This window comes from Arctopsyche grandis, chromosome 12, assembly GCF_051622035.1.
Source record: "Arctopsyche grandis isolate Sample6627 chromosome 12, ASM5162203v2, whole genome shotgun sequence".
NCBI classification, from domain to species: Eukaryota; Metazoa; Arthropoda; class Insecta; order Trichoptera; family Hydropsychidae; genus Arctopsyche; species Arctopsyche grandis.
This window is the reverse complement of record NC_135366.1, coordinates 5,682,235-5,703,718: the sequence shown is the minus strand read 5'-3', so window position 1 is coordinate 5,703,718 and position 21,484 is coordinate 5,682,235. Positions and strand designations below refer to the sequence as shown.

Genomic DNA, 21,484 nt, shown 5'->3' with positions numbered 1-21,484 from the left:
TGTAGAGCTTCATTATACAACGCGTGAAAATAAAAGGCTTTTCACGATATTTTGAATCGACGTTAAAACAACACTTATATAACGCTTATGTTGTTTGTTTGTTTTTTCAGCTTTAAATATTTAATTTCAGTTAAAACATCGCCTCGGTTTTTCTTATAAGTCTTCTCAAATCGTATACGTTTCTGTTTGTAAATGTTAACTACCTGTATTATAAATATATGTATGTATCATCACCAATTTACCTATCACGTTTTTCGGCAAACGCAGATAAAGCACAACTCACGTGTTTATACCGTCACCTATTTTCAAAATTAGAATATCGTATTGTTAAAAAATAATCCACACGTGGCTGCCGACGCTAATTAGCGTAGTCGGTCGTTAGCGTTCAGATTGCTTATTACGACAGTCAGCATAGTCGGTCGGTAGATTGTTAAATATCAGCGAGCCAAACAAATTAAAACAGTTTGAGTTAAAATGTATGACATTGATTTTTGTGTTGGAAGCTTTAACTACCATTTCTTGGATTTTGATACTTTGTAATTGGCTTTAAAATTACGCAACAAATATGAAAATACATATTTATGTATATGTACTAACTTAACATGTTATTTTTGGGTACCAGTCAAGATTTCAACGAGCTGAAACGCTTTAAATTTCGACCAACTAAAATAACAAGTTAAGATTCCATTTTCATTCAATTAAAATAACTATGTATTACACAAAATTTGACAATGACGAGTATGACAATCTTTTGACGAAATATTATTTTGCCCAGAAAAAGATTCTTAGAAACGAAATCGAGCCATCTGTCTTTTGATTTTGGCGTAGTACTACGACATAAATGTCGTAGCTATGACAGGTAACTTTTCCCATAATGGACCAATCAATAAGCAATATCGGAATTTCCTACAAGTGCACCTTCAATTTTACATGAATCGCCAATAAACGAAAGCATCAACTTTAAACTAGCACTGTAAACATCCCCTCTATATTTCGTCACACTGATTGTTCGTACAGTGATTTCCATCATACTGTTTGTGCAAACGTTCTCACTTTTTACCCAATGTACAAATGCGTGCAACTGATTAAGGTATATTCACATTAAAACAGTACAGACTGGCAACTGGACGTAGCCAGCAGGTACGGAAAGTATTATACATTCATATATTATATATGAATGCGTGAGTGCGCATGCCGCAATTGAATATATGAATATAATAGCAATTAGCATATAATGCTTTGAACAGAGTGGTCACGGGTTTAAATCCCACTGGTTTCTACTGACCGGATATTGGATTTGTGACTCCAGTTCGATCGTCTCCTGTCAGATTTTGCCAATTTATCTGATTTTCAATGAAACGGTTCCAACAAATTGGCAACCTTACCCATTTTCTCGCAAATCCCGAGTTTTCAGCAATCTTGAATTTCGCAGAATTATATAAAATTCTACAAATTTACAATTCTGACCCGTAATGTATCTGTGAATGTTAATTCTATTTAATATGCATTTACTGAATTTCGCTGAATTGTTTAAAAAAAATGCTGCAAGTTTACAAATTTGACCATAGATATCTCTGTGGGTGTTAATTGATATATATGTTTAATACTTGTATCAAAATGTACAATATTTCTGGCCAGGAAGGCGCATTGGGGCTACCTGTCAGGCCGTCCTGGTATTAAAAATAAATAAAATGAATGACAACTAACTTTGTTATGTGTATTATTATTTGGGTTTGCCCTAATATGTATCCAATGTATGGTGACCGGAAAAATGCACTCGAGATAGTTGCACTCTCGAGACATCCAAACTTTCAAAGATGCTCAAGGAGAACTAACGCAATAGAATTCCCCAAAAATGTGTCAAGGAGTTATCCGAGTTATGTTATCCGAGAGTGCTAACCTTGTTTTGTGGAATTCTATTGCGTAAGTTCTTTTTGACCGCCTTTGAAAATTATGACTTCTCGAAACTGCGCTACTATTCAGTGCAATTTAGTGCATCTTTCCGGGAACCCCAATGTATAGTTGGTTACGTATAACTAAAGAGCGGACCCAGAGCGCGCCGTTTATTGTTCAATTGTTTTAAATGCTTTGTTAAAGGTTGGCCGAACCTTTTTTTTGCTCTCTAGCTTTGTAAATAGAGACAAACCGCCCCGATTCCTGGAAAAAGTACGATCTATATCCGTAGTCTACTTATAACTAGTGAGTGGACCCACAGCGCGCCGTACATTTTTCGATTGTTGTAAATGCTTCGTTAAAGGTTCGCTGAACCTTTTTTTTTGCACTTTGCACTCAGATTCCTGGAAAAAGCACACTCTCTATCCGCGCTCTACTTATAACTAGAGGTAGGATAGTCACAGTGCTATCCATTGTTCCATTTTTGTAAATCTTTTGTAAAAAAGGTTCGGCAAACCTTTTACAATGCATTTACAACCTTTGAACAATACTTATAACAGTCGCTACCTTAATACGGCATAGAGCCACTCAAGTATATAAGCGTAACACAGCAGCGATTCCGATTTGCAAAAATTAAATTTTCAGACACATTTTCAATCCCCCATTGGATTTGTATTGTTTCAAACGGAATACAAAAGCGTAAGTTACGTCAATACTGTCGTCTGACGGTTTGACGAATTGTGAGCCCTGCGAAAGGTCAGCACCCCTCTTTCGATAGTCACGAATGCGTAATTGTCGCCGGCTAGTATTACGCATCGATTGTACCTACCCTATTATATGTATGTGTATGCATGTGTATACATATATAAAAAAATACAACGGTATGTAGTTCGCGATACACGTAGGTAAATGTTAACTTTTAAATTGCACTTTGTGACGGTAAGTCGTCCCCCACCCCTGTATTGTAACCGGTTACTCGTGCAGAGACGTATCGATACGGCAGGCGACAAGGCGATTGCCAAGGGCGCTGGCGGGAGTGGGGTGCTGAAATTGCCTGTGAAATTCATATATTTTCGGCGATTAATGTTAATATTCGAATATAAGTAATAATGTCTTGTTGGAAATGACCTTCGAAAAACTAGCCGAATACTTGTTTAGTCAAGAAGTTTTATATAAAATGTTTTTTTTATATACATACAATACCATTTCCCCAAAAATTGCCATTATTAAAGTTACATTTAAATGTGGATCTAATACTATGTAAAGCGTAGAAATAAACATACTGAATTTGTGCATAAAATAAAATGAACCATTAGCGAAGTGAAACATAGAATAGCCTCGTAATGAAGAAAATTCGTATATTTTAACCATATGAATGGTTAAGATAGAGCCTTACAACATATTATACAGGGGTAAAATGGAGGGAGAACTCTGTGTTTCCGGAAAACCATAAGATTTTTGTTCCGTAAAGCTGTCTCTAAGGTCCAAGTTGTCACGGTGGCCGCAAATCTTTGTTAGAAGATGCGCCATAAGAAAAGAAATAAGAATAAAATAGAAACAAAAAAAGCAAATACAAAGAATGAATGTAATCTGGTACAATTTAGGATCTATTCATATTATCAAAAATCTTTTTTTGTATACATGTATATGTGTAATATATTTAATAAACGAGACATATTGTGAAAATTGATAGATTTTTAAGCTATGAACACACCTTTAAAATATTTAAGAACGTTTAAAAATCAATTCTTACTAAAGTTTTTAAATAGTTAATGTTTATCTCGTAAAATAAATATTTCATTACGTAAAACATTTTCGTATTGAAATATTTTTATTTTGTATACATATATACAAGCTTTACGCCGAAGGAATTGGGCAAATTAGAAATTTAAAGTTGGTGGAATGAGGCAGACCACTGCTGTATAGTATGAATAGATTTTGTCGGGTACTGTTGTTACTTGCTGTCGGATCTACGCCACGGTAGACATGAATGTGTCCATATAAAATGTACCAAAGAATACTATTTTTATTCATCAAAGAATACTGTGCTAGTACGAATAGACCTTTAAAAATATTGAATCAATTTTTCATACATCCTAGAGTTAAAAATATATTACACGATTATCGTATAGAAAAATTAATCATATTTATAAAAGAATAAAAAACACAAATATTGTATAATTTGGGGAGATTAATTAAAATTTATCATTTATCAGGCGCATAAAACTGTTATAATATTATTCAATTTTTTTTTATTAATTGAAAAATCAACAGACAGGATGTACATAGATATGTATAAAAAAAACAAATAGAAAATAAATAATATATGTAACATCCGAGTCCAATAATAGATTTTTACAAAAATGAAAAAGATAAATATAAGGAAAACAAATTAAAAAGTAAATAATAAAGGCATGACAAAATATGTAGAACATTGCATAATTAAACTATAGTATTAAAATATTTGGAAAAGGTTATAAAATAGAATATAAGAAGAAATTGAAATTTACGAATATAAAACAAATGAAAAAGGTAAATACAAATGAAAAGGAAAAGAATGAAAGCTATAATATGATTAAATAGCACATTACATAACTAAACTAAAGTATAAAAATTATTAAAATATAATATTATATTAAATAAAGTATAATATTATATTAAAATGTCATTATTTAAGACGCTTTTATAAATTGCTTTATTTAAACTTCTAGGCAAAATTTTTAGACACCATCTGAAGAAAAATTCGGCACTAATTTTACACAAAAAAAATGCTATAAAAGTTTTACAACATTATTAATTTATTATAAACAATATTCTGAATCGGACATACAATAAACCTATGCACTGCAATACAAATTTTTAGATGTATCATCGATAAATTAACTAGCGACCCTCCTATCAATGAGAAATTGGGGCCAAAAAATCCCCCTGTAAGAGACCCTGAATTCAAAAACTCCGCAGCCTATAAATAACACATTTTAACGGCCGAAGATAAAACACAAAAATTAAAAACCACCAACAAAAGGTCGATTCAGCAGGGACGACATAAAACCTCACTACGGCTCTGCCAACACATAACCACATATCGCGATATCTATTTAATTGCGATTGCATGCGTGAATGGTATATATAGAATACATATTGCGTTGTTTGTTGGAGGGAAGGTTGAGGGGTTGGAAGCCAAGACACAGTTGGCAGCCGGCACCCTCATGCATCATGTATGCGAATCGATGGTGGCGGAGACGCCCGGGCGCCAGGGGGAGGGTTTCCATCCTCCTACCCCTCCCCTACAGGACAACCCAGCCAAAACTATATACACCTGATTCCAGGAATTGAAAGCCTCTTCAATATTTAAAACGTTAACGTTCGTCGTCTGCTAAAACCTAAATTATAACTATCTACATATGTATATACATATACTCAAGCATGTGTCGATGAAACATATATGTACATACATATGTACATATGTACCTATAGGTGTGTATGGGGGGTGGTTTAAGTGTTAACGCACTCTTGTATGTATTTACCTACCAGTATGCTAGTTTAATGTGTCTGGCTCCGTTAGAGGCAACAGTTATTGGTTGCTGAAAATTTGATTTCTGAAAATTTTAACGATGTCAACATTTGTATAGAGTTTTAAAAAAAACACGAATAGAAATCCAACATTTTCAACACAAATAATTCTTTTTCATTTTTTATTTATTTAATTTTACATATGTATATACCAGGAAGATCTTACAGATAAATCCCAATGCGCCTTTCTGGCCAATTACAAATTTAAATATACAAATATTAGAATAATTATAACACAGTATGATAGAGATATCTATGGATAAATTTTCGATAGAATTTTTTTATATAAATCGTCAATTGTCGACATGCTGAAGAACTCTAAAATTTGCGAGACATTTTATGGACAAATTTGTAGCATTTTTATACGAATCAGCGAAATTCGGGATGCTGAAAAGGTTCGGTGATTATTGGTCACAAAGCACTCCCCCAAAAGTTACTAAAATCTCTATAACGGAACATCTGGCAGCCGAAAAGTCTATCATACTAACGAAAACTCGAGTGCCAAATATGCCGCATTCGCAATTTTCATCGCAAAAATTGACTTTGTGACCACCGCAATGTGACTAATAATCCAATTACCGCTGAAAACTCTGAGAAAATGAGTAAAGGTTGCCAATTTTTTGGAACCGTTTCAATGAAAATCAAATGAATTGGCAAACTCTGATAGCACACGATCGACCCGGAGTCACAAACCAAGGTCTGGTTCATAAACGTATATGATAACAGCTAGTCCACGCTGCTGGTAAAATTATTAATTAAAACATGGACGAGTCTAGTAAAATGTACGCATTTGACGTAACGAATTTTCCTCTCTTCAATTTGATCTAAACACGAGAAAAAGACAAAGCTAGAAATACTGTGATCGAATATTCATATATTGGTTATTATTGCGTCATTCTTTGTTCAACATTCATATGGTACCCATTTATTAATTGTAAAAATATATTTTCCCATGATGCCATTACGGGTAGCTCCTGAGCGACACCTATAGTATTAAACTTGTACATATGTACATATGTTAATTTATAGGTTATAAATTTCAACTCCTATTCAAAAAGTGGGTATAATGGTTTTTGCCAATTTGATGAGGACCCGTTTCAACCCTGAAATCAGATGAATTGGCAACTTCAAATGGGAAACGATCTGACCAAGTCTGACAAGCAGCACTGCAGAAATACTCCAACAAAATTCTCTTCAATCGAGGTAAACCTGGGTCTTGAATCCAGGAACCTCTCCGTGGTTAGCATTAATACAATAACCGAGCCATATTGCTGGCTATTGAAACCAGATTTCTCCCACATGCATAGTTGCTAAACATGTGCATACATATATTCTTGTTGTTATATTAACCAAATATGGAGACTTTCGTTATGAGACTTTTTTCGTGGAATTGCATATACTCAATTTCAATTATGGAGCCACCCTGGAGCTTTACGGAATTGGTCTATGCTACCACAGCGACTTCTTACGGTGCGTGTACACTAAACGACAAACGAAATAGTATAATATGTTTTTAACGTCATTCTATTCTTAGATAAGCTAAGAATACCGAATCTTTGCAACGAATTCTGAAACCAGACCGTTTGGAAAATTACAAATAAAAGCAGAATTCAGAACTTTTAAGAATAGTAACACTAACTCTCCAATTTGATTTGTGTCTGTTTCAATTTGATCTCTGTTTCAACACTGAAATTAGATGAATTGGCCCTGATAACAGATGAACCCTGAAGTCAGATGAAGTCCGATAGGAAACGATCGACTTGGAGTCACAAATATATATCCAAATATCCAAGTCTGGTCGGCAGCACTACAGATAATACTCGGAATATTTTTCAATCAAGATCAATCCAGAAATTGCGCCCGGAATCTCTGCGTGGTTAGCATTAACGCAACCACCGAGCTTTGCTATTGGCTGCATTATTAAGACAATAAAGAGGGTAAAGGTACAATACAACATCTGCCATCATCAAACTGACAACATCGGTTCCTCATCAAATCGACAAAACCATCCTAAACAACTATTTGACACCACTATTTGAATATGATTTCAATTTTAAAACCAATAAATTAATATACATATGTACAAGATTAATATCATAGGTGTCGCAAATCAGCAATGGCATCACGGCAAAATATATTTTCTGTCTCGGAATTCGGAATCTCGGATATTTTGATTTTGATTTTTAAATGCTTTTTATTATTACGAAATTATGTTCACAATACATCTTATATCTATTGTAATAGCTACTGATCTACTGATAATTTTCTATTTTACAATTTAATTTAATTTGGTTAGTAATCACAGTATTATATTATTCTAATGTTAATCTAAAGCATTATAGGAAAAAGAGCTCAAAAACGTATTTACAATCCTTGAATCTCGGAAATAAATAATTTTCATCAAGCTAACAAATTCATTTCGTTATCTTTGGGTTTCATTCATTCGAATTAATATTTTCATCCCATTAGAAAATGGTTCGACCAAAATCAACAGTTTGGAATCACTTTAAAATAATTCAGCGAGAATCCGGAAAGTTTGCAGCTAGCTGTATGTAGATATTTTGATACGAAATATAACTTTGCAAATGCTATAAAAATCATATATCCACGAGCGCTAAATATCAAGAAAATAAAGAAAAAAATCACTCAGTTGAGACAAGAATTTTAATGGATACCGAATTAATAGATCAGATGCAATAGATCAGCCCACTCTTCTGAATCTTCGTGCATTGGATCTACTGCACATTTGCCTAGCATAAGACGTAGGCGAATAGAATCATATTTCGACAATATTACTGATTCTGAATGTCATCAACTTGATAGAGAATTTGCCAAAGCAATATATGCATCAAACTGTCGTTTATCTATTGTTGAAATAAACATTTTGTATTATATTAAATGTATTGTATGCATAAATTTTGAATAAATGTTATATTTAACATCCAAATAATAAATATAAAAACTCTTTATATTAATGTGACCTTTCTTTAATTATTACCTATGTACTAAAATATGTTGTATTATTTTGGTCATTCTCAATTTAAAAAATACAGTTTTTGTAAAAAAAAAAAAAACTCTAATTTCCCCCAAGTTTCCGGTTTATTCCCATTCGTTCAAAATTCCTATTTTTGCCCATCTCTACGCATACGTGACAGACAAACAAACAAACATTGATTTTTATATACATACTAGCTGAACCCGGCATGCGTTGCAATGCCAGAATAAGGCATGCGATTCCCGTTCCCGTTTCATGTGATGGTTGGAGCTCAAATAACGTCTCTTCAAAGCCGTGTCGTCATAAACCAACTGGTAACGTGGTCACCAACGAACACACTTTCCTTGACTATACAATGGCACTTCAAACTTTAGCGTCGGTAAAATCGTAATTACGAATTATTAAGAGGTTTTTTTCCGTTTTTTTTCACATAAAGTTCACAAAAAATCCTGAAACTTTCATCGTAATCGGTCGAGTGGTTTTGGTGCCTATACGAGACAGACAGACAAAACAAACATACATTGAATTTTATATATGTATGTACATATATACATAGATATAGATATATGTATTTGATTCAAGTCGTCTTGGCAGTAGACTTACTTTAAGTCTCCATTTCAATTGGTCGAAAAGCTTTGTTATAAACCTCCAACAGACATACATGAAACTCAAAATAAGCGATTCTTTTTGGTCATAACATTTCAGCTGAAGCGGGCATTTTTGTCTCTTTTATAAATATAATATGAAACATATTAAATTGAAAGGCTTTTAAATTTAAGTGATAAAGTCGCGTGTTGTACACACACAGTTCGGAAGTGGGCGGTTCTCGGATTTGAAATCCGGTGCGATTTGTTTCAATTCGGAAAATATTACGATAACGACTAATGTTTTCCGTGACGTTATAAAGGTTCGTTCAGACGTGCCAACTTGTGCTTGAGCTACTCCGAATGTCGTGAATTCATAAATAGACATTGCTAAAAGGTTGCGTTGAAATTCTGTGGTATTTCTTATGATATACATAACTATTTATGTAAATGTATACATATCATTATATATATAAAAAAAATCATATAACATATTTCTCATACACACAATTCTCACGACACCTTTGTGCAATACAAAAATAAATCATAACGTAAAGAGTAAAAGCATACATACATACATACATACCAGTGGAGTGCGGTGGAAATTTCTCTGTTTCTATCGAATAGCTTTGGGGCGAAAACACACAGCGATGAACGTGGCACATGGTTTTTTTAGATAGTTTTAATCGTGCGAAAAAATGGGCCATGCCTTGCACATATTCATGGAAGGCCCAGCACTCACCGTCCCAAAATGACTCCCTGGAGCTTTTTTGGTAAAATTATATCCTTGCTTGAGAGTGATCGATAACGGTGTATCCCATATTTGAAGAAATGTAGGAGAACGTGTCGACGTTCCACGTGCCACGTTCTGTGCTGTGTGTTTTCGCCCTTACTTAGTTGTGCGCAAGTACCATACAAAAGGATGCGGTATGACGTAACAGTATCCTATTGTATCCTACTCGCGCAAATGTAAATAAAGTTGTGCGATAAATTTCGACAAATTTCCACTGCACGCCACTGATATACACATATACTATATGGTTGTCTTATTGTCTACTATGTACGTATTGCGTGTTTAATTTCAACTTCTATTTAATTTCATAAATATATGTACATACGTATGTACATAGGTACATGTGTAGATACATATGTACATATATGCCCAATAATTTACATGTGTGTACATACATATATCCACGTGAATCTAGTTTCAAATTTTAGTATATATTATGTATACTAAATATGACGAAAAGAAAAAATGCACAAAAATTATATTGGTCAGCTAAGATATTCTGACCAATAAGAATCTCAAATATATGTAGATATTCGCATAAACCAAAGGATCAAAATAAAACTCAATGACTAATAATATTCGAAATAATAATATACATACATATAACCAGCAACATAGTTTAGAGGTCAGCGTATAATGCTTTCAACTGAGAGGTCATGGGTTCATTCCCTGGCCCGGTGTTGCTGGTCATACCTTGGATATGTGACTCCAGGTCGATCACTTCCTATCAGAGTTTGCCAATTTATCTGATTTCATTGAAACGGTTCCAACAAAATGTCAAACCTTTGCTATCTCTCGCAAAAAATCGAGTTTATAGCATCTAGAATTTGCTTATATGTAAAATGTTTGTCAATGTGTCCTTAGATGTATCTATGATGCTCTGTAAAAATTGGTGATCGATGTTTGCAATTGACCAGGAAGGTGCATTGAGGCTTAATCCTGTTAGGCCTTCTTGGTATATATATATATATATATACATATGTATATACATATGTATGTCTATAAAAATAAAATATATTCGAACCGCCAGAAATGGTTTTCGTCCGACTAGTGGCGAAGTCAAATTCACGCCGGAAATCGACAAATTATTCCATACGACTTTTCGTAAAATATTATATTAAATTAAGCCATTCTATAAAACATATATAGGTACATAAAATGCGTTTAGAATACATTGAAAATACAAATAAAAATATGATATTGAAAATTACAACTATTTTTCATTGAAATATGTAAAGTAAAACCGGTTTACATATGTATATCGTGCAATGTCAAAATTTACCAATCAATGTCTAAATTTGTCGTGCAATAACTATTACTGGCAGGAAAAATATTTTGCGGTCGTGCATTCACTAATTTTGTCGTTATGATCAGGCCGATAATTTATACCTTTGGTCCATTATATGCACTTACATTGTATGTAGTATGTTTCTTAGAATCTATGTATGTATGTATGTAGATATAATAGTATATACATAAGTAGATCTATAAAATCCATATATACATTGAGTATTCATCGGGACTTGCTAATGAGCGTACGTGCCCTCTCGATTATAATCAATCAATCCAGTGCTTCTTAACCATTAATTACAAATTCTATTTTATTTATCGAATATTAGCTTTATCACAATATCACAATGTTTAAGTGTGCGCGTTGTAATTCTGAAGGCTTAGACGGTGTTCTATGTAGCGGCTGTAAATTGAAATTTGATTTCCCTTGTTCTGGTATTACCAAAGCGGGCTATAATAAACTCGGAGGGGATCGTCAACTCCAGTGGAAATGTGCTTCATGCAAGACGGGCTTTATTCCAGCCCCTCCGGGAAGCGTCCCAGCGTCGAGCTCCCCAACCCCAGTATCGATGGATCTTCTGTTGGCTGAAATACAAGGCATCAAGATGGACTTAGCCCCTCTCAGATCAATGTCGGATGACATCAAATCCCTGAAATCTGATGTTTCTGATTTGAAGAACTCTTTGGAGATGGCCCATTCCTTAATAAATGATTTTACACAGAAGATACATAAACTAGAGTCTAGGTTAGATACTCTAGAAAAGACAAACCTTGAGACAGCAACTATCCATAACAAGATTGATCACCTTGAACAGAAATTAAATGAGAAGGAACAATGGTCAAGAAGAAATAATATTGAAATCAAAGGGGTACCACTCTTTAAAAGTGAAAATCTGATTGACACCTTTGTTAATCTGAGCAAGAAAATTAATTATCCCATAACCCCTAATCAAATTAACTTTGTTGCGCGGGTTCCTTCCCGTATTAATAATAATTCTAAACCGATTGTCGCCTCTTTTCATAACTATCATCTTAAAGAAGAATTTATGCTAGCAGCACGGCGTTTAAAGTCACTTTCATCTAAGGATCTCGGTTATTCCGATGACAAAAGGATTTTTGTAAATGACCACCTGACCGTTTCGAACAAAATGCTACTTACAAAGGTGAAGGCCCTGGCTAAGGAAAAACATTTTTTATATGTTTGGGTGAAACACTCAAAAATCTTAGTACGGAAGAACAGCACCTCACCGATCACAGCTATATACTCGGAACGAGATCTAATAAATATCCAGTGAAAAAATCATCTAAAATTTTACATTTAGTCAAATCAATTTTTCAAAGGTTGATAACCATTTGCAAATCAATTAGTTATTGTAGTATTGTTGCCATTCTGACGGTTATGACGATGGTTGGTTTTGGTCGATGTGAGCGGGTATACTATCAAGTGTCAGAATTGACTGCAAATAAAAAATGACGGATTTCATATATAATGAACTAGATAAAAAAAATATGATTGTAGAAAAAATATATAACAGCTACAAAGATTACTGTATCCAACAAAACGACATCAACTGCAGTCCTTTAATTCTACATATGAACATTAGAAGCATAGAACGGAACATAGATGAATTTTTAACAACAATTAATAACGATCTTAAGAAGCCGACATGCATAGTATTAACAGAAACTCATTCAAATAGTGAAGTGACGTACTATATACCGGGATATACTTATGTATCAACTACTAACCGTATAAATAAAAACAGTGGGATTGCTATGTTCATATTAAATAATTGTGACATATTATGCGAGGAAGAAATTCATATAAATGGAACAAACTGCCTACATGTACAAATTAAGTATTATAACAAAAAAATTGATATTATCCCTATATATAGAACGCAATCATCTACTGTCTGTTTGTTTATAGAAGAACTAAGACAAATATTATTAAAATTTAAAAACGCAAATGCAATAATTTTAGGTGACATAAATTTAAATATATCGCACGATTACACATCGAAGAACAAAGATAACTACCTAAACATGATGGCGGAATTAAATTTTGTACCATGTATTTACTCTTACACTAGAAACATAAATGGGCAACGTCCATCGTGCATCGATCATATTTTCACAAATATAAAAGATATAAATAATATAAACTCGGGAATTATAAAAACTTCAATTACCGACCATTACATGATTATGCTATATTATATTTCAATGACACCTCAGACGATAAATCAACATTACAAACAAACTGCTAATACTAATAATGAAATATCTGTTATTAATAATGTATCTTTGATAAATAAATTGTCATCTGAACTTTGGTTAGATATTCTCCAAAATGATAACGTTAACGAGTGCTGTGAAATATTTGAAAATAGATTAACAAAGTATATTAATGACTCGAAAAAAATTATTCAAATAAGAAACTCAGCAAAATTTCGTAAAATCAAACCGTGGATAACACATGGACTAGTGGTATCTATAAGACATAAAGAAAGGCTTTACAAAGAAACAAAAAAAAAACCACTAGATATAAAATTAATTAATCATTTTAGAAAATACAAAAATAAATTAGTTTCTCTCATAAAAAATACTAAAGAAAAATATTATAAAAACAAACTTGATGATTCTGAAAACGACAGTAAGAAAGTTTGGATAATAATCAATGAAATTATGGAAAATAAACAGAAAACTAAAAGTAATACCATAAAAAATATAATACAAAACAAAAATATAATAAACTGTACTGAGGAACCCAAAAAAGGAGCAAACGCTTTTAACGATTTCTTTGCAAATGTTGGAAAGAATCTAGCTGATAAAATTACTGTAAAAAAAAAAAAAAATTATATTGAAAAAACTGCGAACATAGAAACTAAAATAGATCTATTCGAACCAACCAATCCGTCTGAAATAGTACAAATTATATCAAATATGCGAGGTGGCTCTGCTTCGGGTTTTGATGGTCTCTCCGTAAAAACACTAAAAATAATTAAAAATTACGTTTGTACACCAATCTCTCATATTATAAACAATAGCTTTAAAACGGGAATTTTCCCGAACACATATAAAAAAACCATAATTATTCCAGTATTTAAATCTGGTAACCTAGAGGATATTTCTAATTATAGACCTATTTCACTCTTATCAAATATATCGAAAATTTTTGAAAAAATTGCAAAAAAAAGACTAACTCTGTTTATAAAAAATAACTCGATCATAAATGAAAATCAATTCGGATTCACAGAGGGAAAAAGTACCCAAGATGCCATTGCAAAAATTTCATGTATTATCCAGAGTACCTTAGACAAATCAAATAAATGTATAGGAATTTTCATTGACTTAAAAAAAGCATTTGACAGCATTTCCCATAAAAAACTTGTATTAAAATTAAAAGAAAATGGCATTGACCTCATAGCCCTTAAATGGATAGAAAGCTATTTAACAGACAGACCTCAAATTGTAAAATTAAATCAAACATATAGTACACCACTTACAAGTATATTTGGCATTCCTCAAGGCACGGTCCTCGGACCATTACTTTTTCTAATATATGTAAATGACATTTTCCAACAGAAAATAAAGGGTGATTTAATCTCTTATGCAGATGATACTGTATTATTAGTAAAAGGCCAAACTTGGGAAATAGTTAACAAACTTGCAAATGAAGATATTAATACTTTGAAATCATGGTTTGATAATAACCTACTTACACTTAATGCAAAAAAAACAACATATATATTATTCTCATTACAAAAAATACCAATAGAAAAAGTTAATATTACAATCCATGATGAAAAATGTGACTATGTAAACTGTAAACTACATGATCCTGTTTGTACTGTAATCAACTCTTCTTCTGAAATTAAATATCTCGGTGTTATCATTGATCAAAACATGAAATGGACAAGCCATATTACAGAGCTAGTAAAGAGAATAAGGAAATGTATATATATATTTGTTAGGTTAAGAAATATTTTAAATGTGAAAATAATAAAAAATGTGTATTATGCCCTTGTCCACTCTCTGCTTATCTATGGAATTATAGGTTGGGGAGGATCCTACAAAAGCAATCTAAATTCAGTAAAAGTTTCGCAAAAAATTATTATAAAAGTAATACTTAAAAAAAACTCTACTTTCTCGACAAAATCGCTTTTTAAACTATTTCCAGTACCAAATATCGATGACATATTTAAGCAAGCTTCCATTATAAAAATGTGTAAAGAAAAAAATAACAAAGAATATCAAGAATTTTATAAACTAATGAGAAATGGAAACCAATTTATCACACCAAATTTTAAAACAACACAAATGCAAAACCATTATATTTTCCAAGCCATAAATAACTATAATAATCTCCCTTCTGAATTACGCTGTATTGTTAACCAAACAGAACAAGTAAAACAAATTAAATACTTTTTCAAAAAAAACTTGCACTGAAAAATTTTAATGTAATTTTTATATAAAAAAATATTATAATAGATTTTAAGAATTTATAATAGAATCGTAGCTCCCTTATCAGGCACAAGAGCTACTCTTATCTGATAAGGAATACATGTCCAACTTTGTAATAAACATTATATCCTGTAAATATATGTATATGAATAATAAAAAAAAAAAAAAAAAAAAAAAAAAAACATATGTACCTATACATATAATATGAATGTATAATATATTCTACGCTCACTGAGCAATTGGACATTAATAAATTAAATTGTACATACCCACTGAAATGCAAAGTCCGGTATATACGCGGGCAAATACATACATATGTACGTACATACATATATGTATAGTAGTACTAAATTATGAAAATTTCAACTGAGTTGCGAACTATACTCGACTAATTTTGTATTTTAGTATTGTGCCCGTTGATATTTCAACGCTATGTTTTAGAAAAGGAATTGATACATAAATTAAAATAAAATAAATATGTATAATAATAATTGCAAACAACAACAATATTCATCGCAATAGTAACTGAAGTCACAACTAAAGTCGTAACTAAAGTCGCAACTGCAGTCGGAATCGAATTCGTCATCGGAATCGGAATCAAAATTGCTATAATAACTCCTTACGATTCTAAAATTAGTTTTATTGAAATCTCCATACTTTTGGATGCCCTCACCACATACCCACATACAAACATACCCACATACACACATCCCTTCCGTTTTTATATATGTATATTACTAGAGGTGCTACCCGGCGTAGCTCGGTAAATGCAAAATGAAATGAAAACCATGAAGAAAATCTTTTTTTTTTATTAAATTTATTTATTTATTTTTATTTATTCATTCGAAAAAAATTACTGACGCCATTTCGGTTTTACATAGCCAGCAGCATGTCTCGATGGTTGGGCTTTTACCTAGCACCGAGAGGCGTCGGGTTCGATCCCGGGAGTTGACCTCGATTGAAAAGAATTTATTCTGAGTATATCTGTAATGCTGCTGGACAGACTTGGATATTTGATTTGTCCAGATCAATCGTTTCCTGTCAGAGTTTGCCAACTTTATCTGATTTCATTGTTGAAACGGTTCCTCAATTAAATTGGCTAAAAACCTTCCTACCTACTATGTCACCACTATTTGAGAATGATTAATGTACAATAAAAGATTTACCTATAAATTTTGTCTTGTTAATTTCGAGTTTTCAGTGTCTTGTAATGCAGCGACTTATGTAAATGCTGCATTGTTTGTAATTGGCCAGGAAGGCGCATTGGGGTTTTCCTATTAGGCCTTCCTGTTATATATGTATATAATAAAATAAAAATAAAAATAAAATATTTAAGATATATAAAAAATAATCGCAAACATATTTATCAATAAGCAGAACGATTTTGAGTCCTTTCAAAATCGGAAGTAGAATTTAAAAACTTTATTCGGTTTTCCCAATACTTTCTACTTACATATACATACATACGTAGGATTGGTTTTCGAACCCAGAAGAGTATAATGTATAAAAATTTGTATGCTACGTAACACCGAAAATAAACGAAAACAGTTTACATAAGTGATAAGATTTGATAGAACTTTTTCTAAAACGCATACTTTAACATTTTTACAATTTAACAGGTAGTAAATTGGCTTCTGTTGGTGGTTTCTAGAGAAGAGAAAATGAAAAATGAGAATTGATAGTACTAATATTTGTATAGTACTGTTTTAAATCAATCAAATCGGGACACAACCTCTCGATATGTGATACGCTACGGCTTGATTAAGGTTAAAAATGATGAATCATAAAATGAAACATACTTAAAATAAAATACCATAGTGAAAAATTTGTATTTTCCGCGAGCATAATGAAAGATTGTGTTGATCTTTAGGAAGCGGGTATTCGGTATAAAAGTCATAATGTAAAAATAACACTCGCATCCAAAGGGCACATAATGGCAATAGGAGCTTATGTCTATGACTATGACCGTTAATACCTTCGGCCAAATGGCACCTATTGTGGATCAAGGACGCTTTTCTTCGTTCGAACTTATTATCAAATTGTATACGTGGACAATAGAGACAAAGCCGACAAACTGAGCGAAATCGCTATACGACACATTAGCGTTGGAGAAATTAGCACTTAAATATACACATATGTGTACTGATGTACATACTTATGTAACATAGTACATTGTTTAATTATTTTAAAAATATATGTAAAATAGTACGCAGTACTAATTAGGAAAATACTAGAATAATCAAAAAGTACCCCTCACGATAAGAACCGAATTTAATATATTCAAAACGCTTCTAGAATTTCGACAGGGAGTATTTTTAATATTATAATATTATACAGCAAGGATTTTCGGTCTCTATATTATTTCTAAAAGTCTAAAAGAAGGACGTATAATTTATAATTTTATTTTATTTAGTTGGAAATCATATAACAATAGTAAGTGAAAAGTAAAAGAGGTTTGTAAAAAATCGAAACGAAGAATATCCAAACAATCACAGTTTCAAGTTTTCTACTTGTTCTCTGAAATATCAATCATCATATGTAAGTGTTGATTAATATCATGGAATGGGTCAACAGGATGGCGAGAATATCCCAGTGGACCATCGTCTAATCTTAAAGTTTTTTTACATACCTTCATATTTTCTATATATTTATTTGTTTTATTTTAAACGCACAATAAGAAACTTTTAAGTATATACATTTTAAGTTTTAATTACATGTAGATACATACGCACATTCATTAATTATAATATACTAGTGGTTTTACCCGTCTTCGCTCAGTGCTTATATGTAATTAGTGAGCGAACCCAAAGCGCGCCGTTCATTGTTCAATTGTTGTAAATGCTTTGTTAAAGGTTCGCCGAACCCTTTTTTTTGCACTTTAGCTTTGTAAATAGAGCCAAACCGCCCCGATTCCTGGAAAAAGCACGCTCTCTATCTGCGCTCTACTTTTAAATAGTTAATCTTATAGGAAACATTCATTTTTTGTTTAATTAAATTTATTTAAATCGAAAAAAATATATATTTAATGACAGCCAATCAGATATGAATGGTTTTCTTTTTATATATAAGTGAACTGGAACTGAAAAAATAGTCCTGATCCGGCAGTGAAAAAGTAATCCGGAATTGAAATACGAATCGGGATACGGAATTGGAAAAAGAATCGTGATCCGGAATTGAAAAAGAAATCCGGAACGGGAACTGAAAAAGGAATCCGGATACGGAACTGAAAAAGAAATCGAAATCGACATTGATATCGTCGTCATAGAAAATTATATTTTTTCTGTACGTCACAACCAAACCTTATATACTTACAAAGTCTGTTTCGAAATTATATACAAGATTTAAACACCAGGAAATTCCCATCCTCTTGGAAGTTAATTTTGCCCATTGTCAAAATACTTTAAGTATACAGATTTAATTTCTACTCGATCTCCGAACAATATAGCAAAATAACAAAAACATAACTTTATTCTATATATTAAAATTTCATACATAGCTCCTTCGGTAATGTTCCATCCTCTATCGGAAACTATAGATAAATAGAAATCTAAAGAAAAACAGGAAAAAACAACAAAATAAAAAATATTCTACATCATTGAGAAAATCGAATAAATATTTTGACTTCTACCAGTTATGAGAATAATTCTCTGACGACTGGAATATAGCTGTGGTAGTAAATGAATACTTAAGTTCAAACGGAAAATTCAAAGAAGGTCACACATACCACGTACGAACACGGAATACATTAAAAGTTCATTCAAACCCCTAAGTACAAATTTCTTTTTACGATTTTCAACTGAATGAATAATCCGAGTGTAACTCCATGATAGCAATTGGAAAAATTGGGTCATCCATGGTCTACTTCTTTCTTTTCACATTGGTATATTATATCTACGTACGAAGCTGTACGCGACACGCCTCATAATCGAATTGTGACAAAAGCACTGAAATCGCACAAAAATATTTTTAGATAAATTACCTACGCAAGCAGGACAAACCGATTTTCAAGGACCCAACAGAGATTTGAATTTTATGACCTAGTCGATTGCAAGGAGAGTATGTCACCTCAAGCTATTTTTCAATTACGTCACAATATTGAATAATTGAATCATTTATATTCAATGGAGAACAATAGCACAATTAATGAATGCTTACAAATAAGCGAAGATGGAAAATTGCTCTAAATTATAAGGCTTGGTGTGACTTTCTCATCATATTTATATTCGTACATTTATTGAATAAATATTGCATCTCGGTGTTCGGAAAATTGTCTCGCATTCGTGGAAATTCATTATTTTTATAAATAAATTTCCACGAATTTTCCGACCGACGTTTCCATTTCCCGCCCGTCTTGATATAATACCACGAAATTTAATATACAATCTACTGTTTCCGGTAATAAAATGCATTTTAATCAATTATAAATAGGTGTAATTGATTTTTATATAGTTATTATTTTTTATTTAAAATAATTTTCAATAGTTTTATATAATGTTTTCAATAGTTGTAAATAATAATTTTCATAGAGGCAATTTACATAAAGATCATACAGACGAAGAGGTTTTGATAGATTGGTGGCGTAACTTAATTTTGGCATAATTGGGACATCACCCTTTTGCCAAGAGGAAAGCATACTTCATAATTCCCAAGCGATTAAACGAATATTGAGGTGATGTAACATAAATTAGATTAATTATATATGTACACACACTAGTACTATGAAACTATTATTGTATGAAAATTAAAACTTTCATGTATTGAAAGTTCATGTCCATTTTATATACATATGTAGTATGGTTTGATGGGCTATAAAATAATTCAAAAATATCAATATGCATATGTTTAGGTATATATATCAATACGATGTGAAATTAGAATAACTGAAATTTAATTAAATCTTTTCGAGTTGACCCGAAATATGTATACTAGTTCAGCCCACTTCTTATTCAATGGAAAATACGATTTTTCCAATTCAAATTGGAATTATTTCAATACTATTAACAATTATTTCAATAATATACGTTATATACTAAAATAAAATTCGGTAAAATTGTTTAAAAAAATGAAATACGTATCGGAAAAATCGAGTTTTCCATCGAGAGCGCAGAGCAACAATACATTGTACAAATTTATAGTACGCCTCGAATGTGCATCGAATAGACGAGAGATTATTTTATTTAAGTATTCATTTATGGATTATCGTAATATACCACGCTTTTCCACTGAAAAGGGAAAACCCCCCTTTATTCGACAGTCCGTTGACAGAAACACCTTCGTGCGCGTGAAATCAGTCAGAGAGTTGCACCACTTTTCCAGCACAGCAAACGGAAAGGGGAAAATCGCAATCCCTCACACGCACACAGTCACACACTCGCACTCGAATAAAATCTGCGTCGACCTACATAAAGATGATGTGTAACCGATGACGAGTGCAATTAGTGTTTAATTGTGTAGTGCAGCAGAGAGTGGATGAAATATGTATAGATGTATGTAAATACGTACTGGTCGTTGGGAGCGGCGAGTGCGGGCCAAATCGCGAAAAGGCTTCAGCCGCTCTCGGCCAAGCTTCACCCGAATTGGTGAAAATCGATGCGGGGTGCGTCCCCCGGTGGTGGGGGTGGGGGCGGGGGCGGGGGCGGTCGCGGGCCGGGGGCGCCGCGGCGGGGGGGCGCGGAACGGGGCGCGCGCTCTCGCCGGGAGCTTCGCCGAGGCGCGGCCGAGGACGAGCGCGAAGGATGGGCACGAGCGGAGCGGAACGTGCAGGACGAGTGGCGCGGCGGACGGCGGACGCAAATCCGAGTCGACGTGCGCACCGGCCGAAAGCGACCTGCGCACTGAGCCGCTGAATCCGAAGCCGAAGCGCCAAACCCGCCGACCACTGCGCGGAAA

General features: G+C 32.9%; 1 long non-coding RNA gene across 1 annotated transcript in view; it reads right to left on the bottom strand.

Annotated features, from left to right (window-relative positions):
* LOC143920049 (uncharacterized) overlaps positions 1-21,484 on the bottom strand; it is a 422,197-nt gene that overhangs the window by 71,810 nt on the left and 328,903 nt on the right. The gene's annotated exons all lie outside the window — the stretch shown is intronic.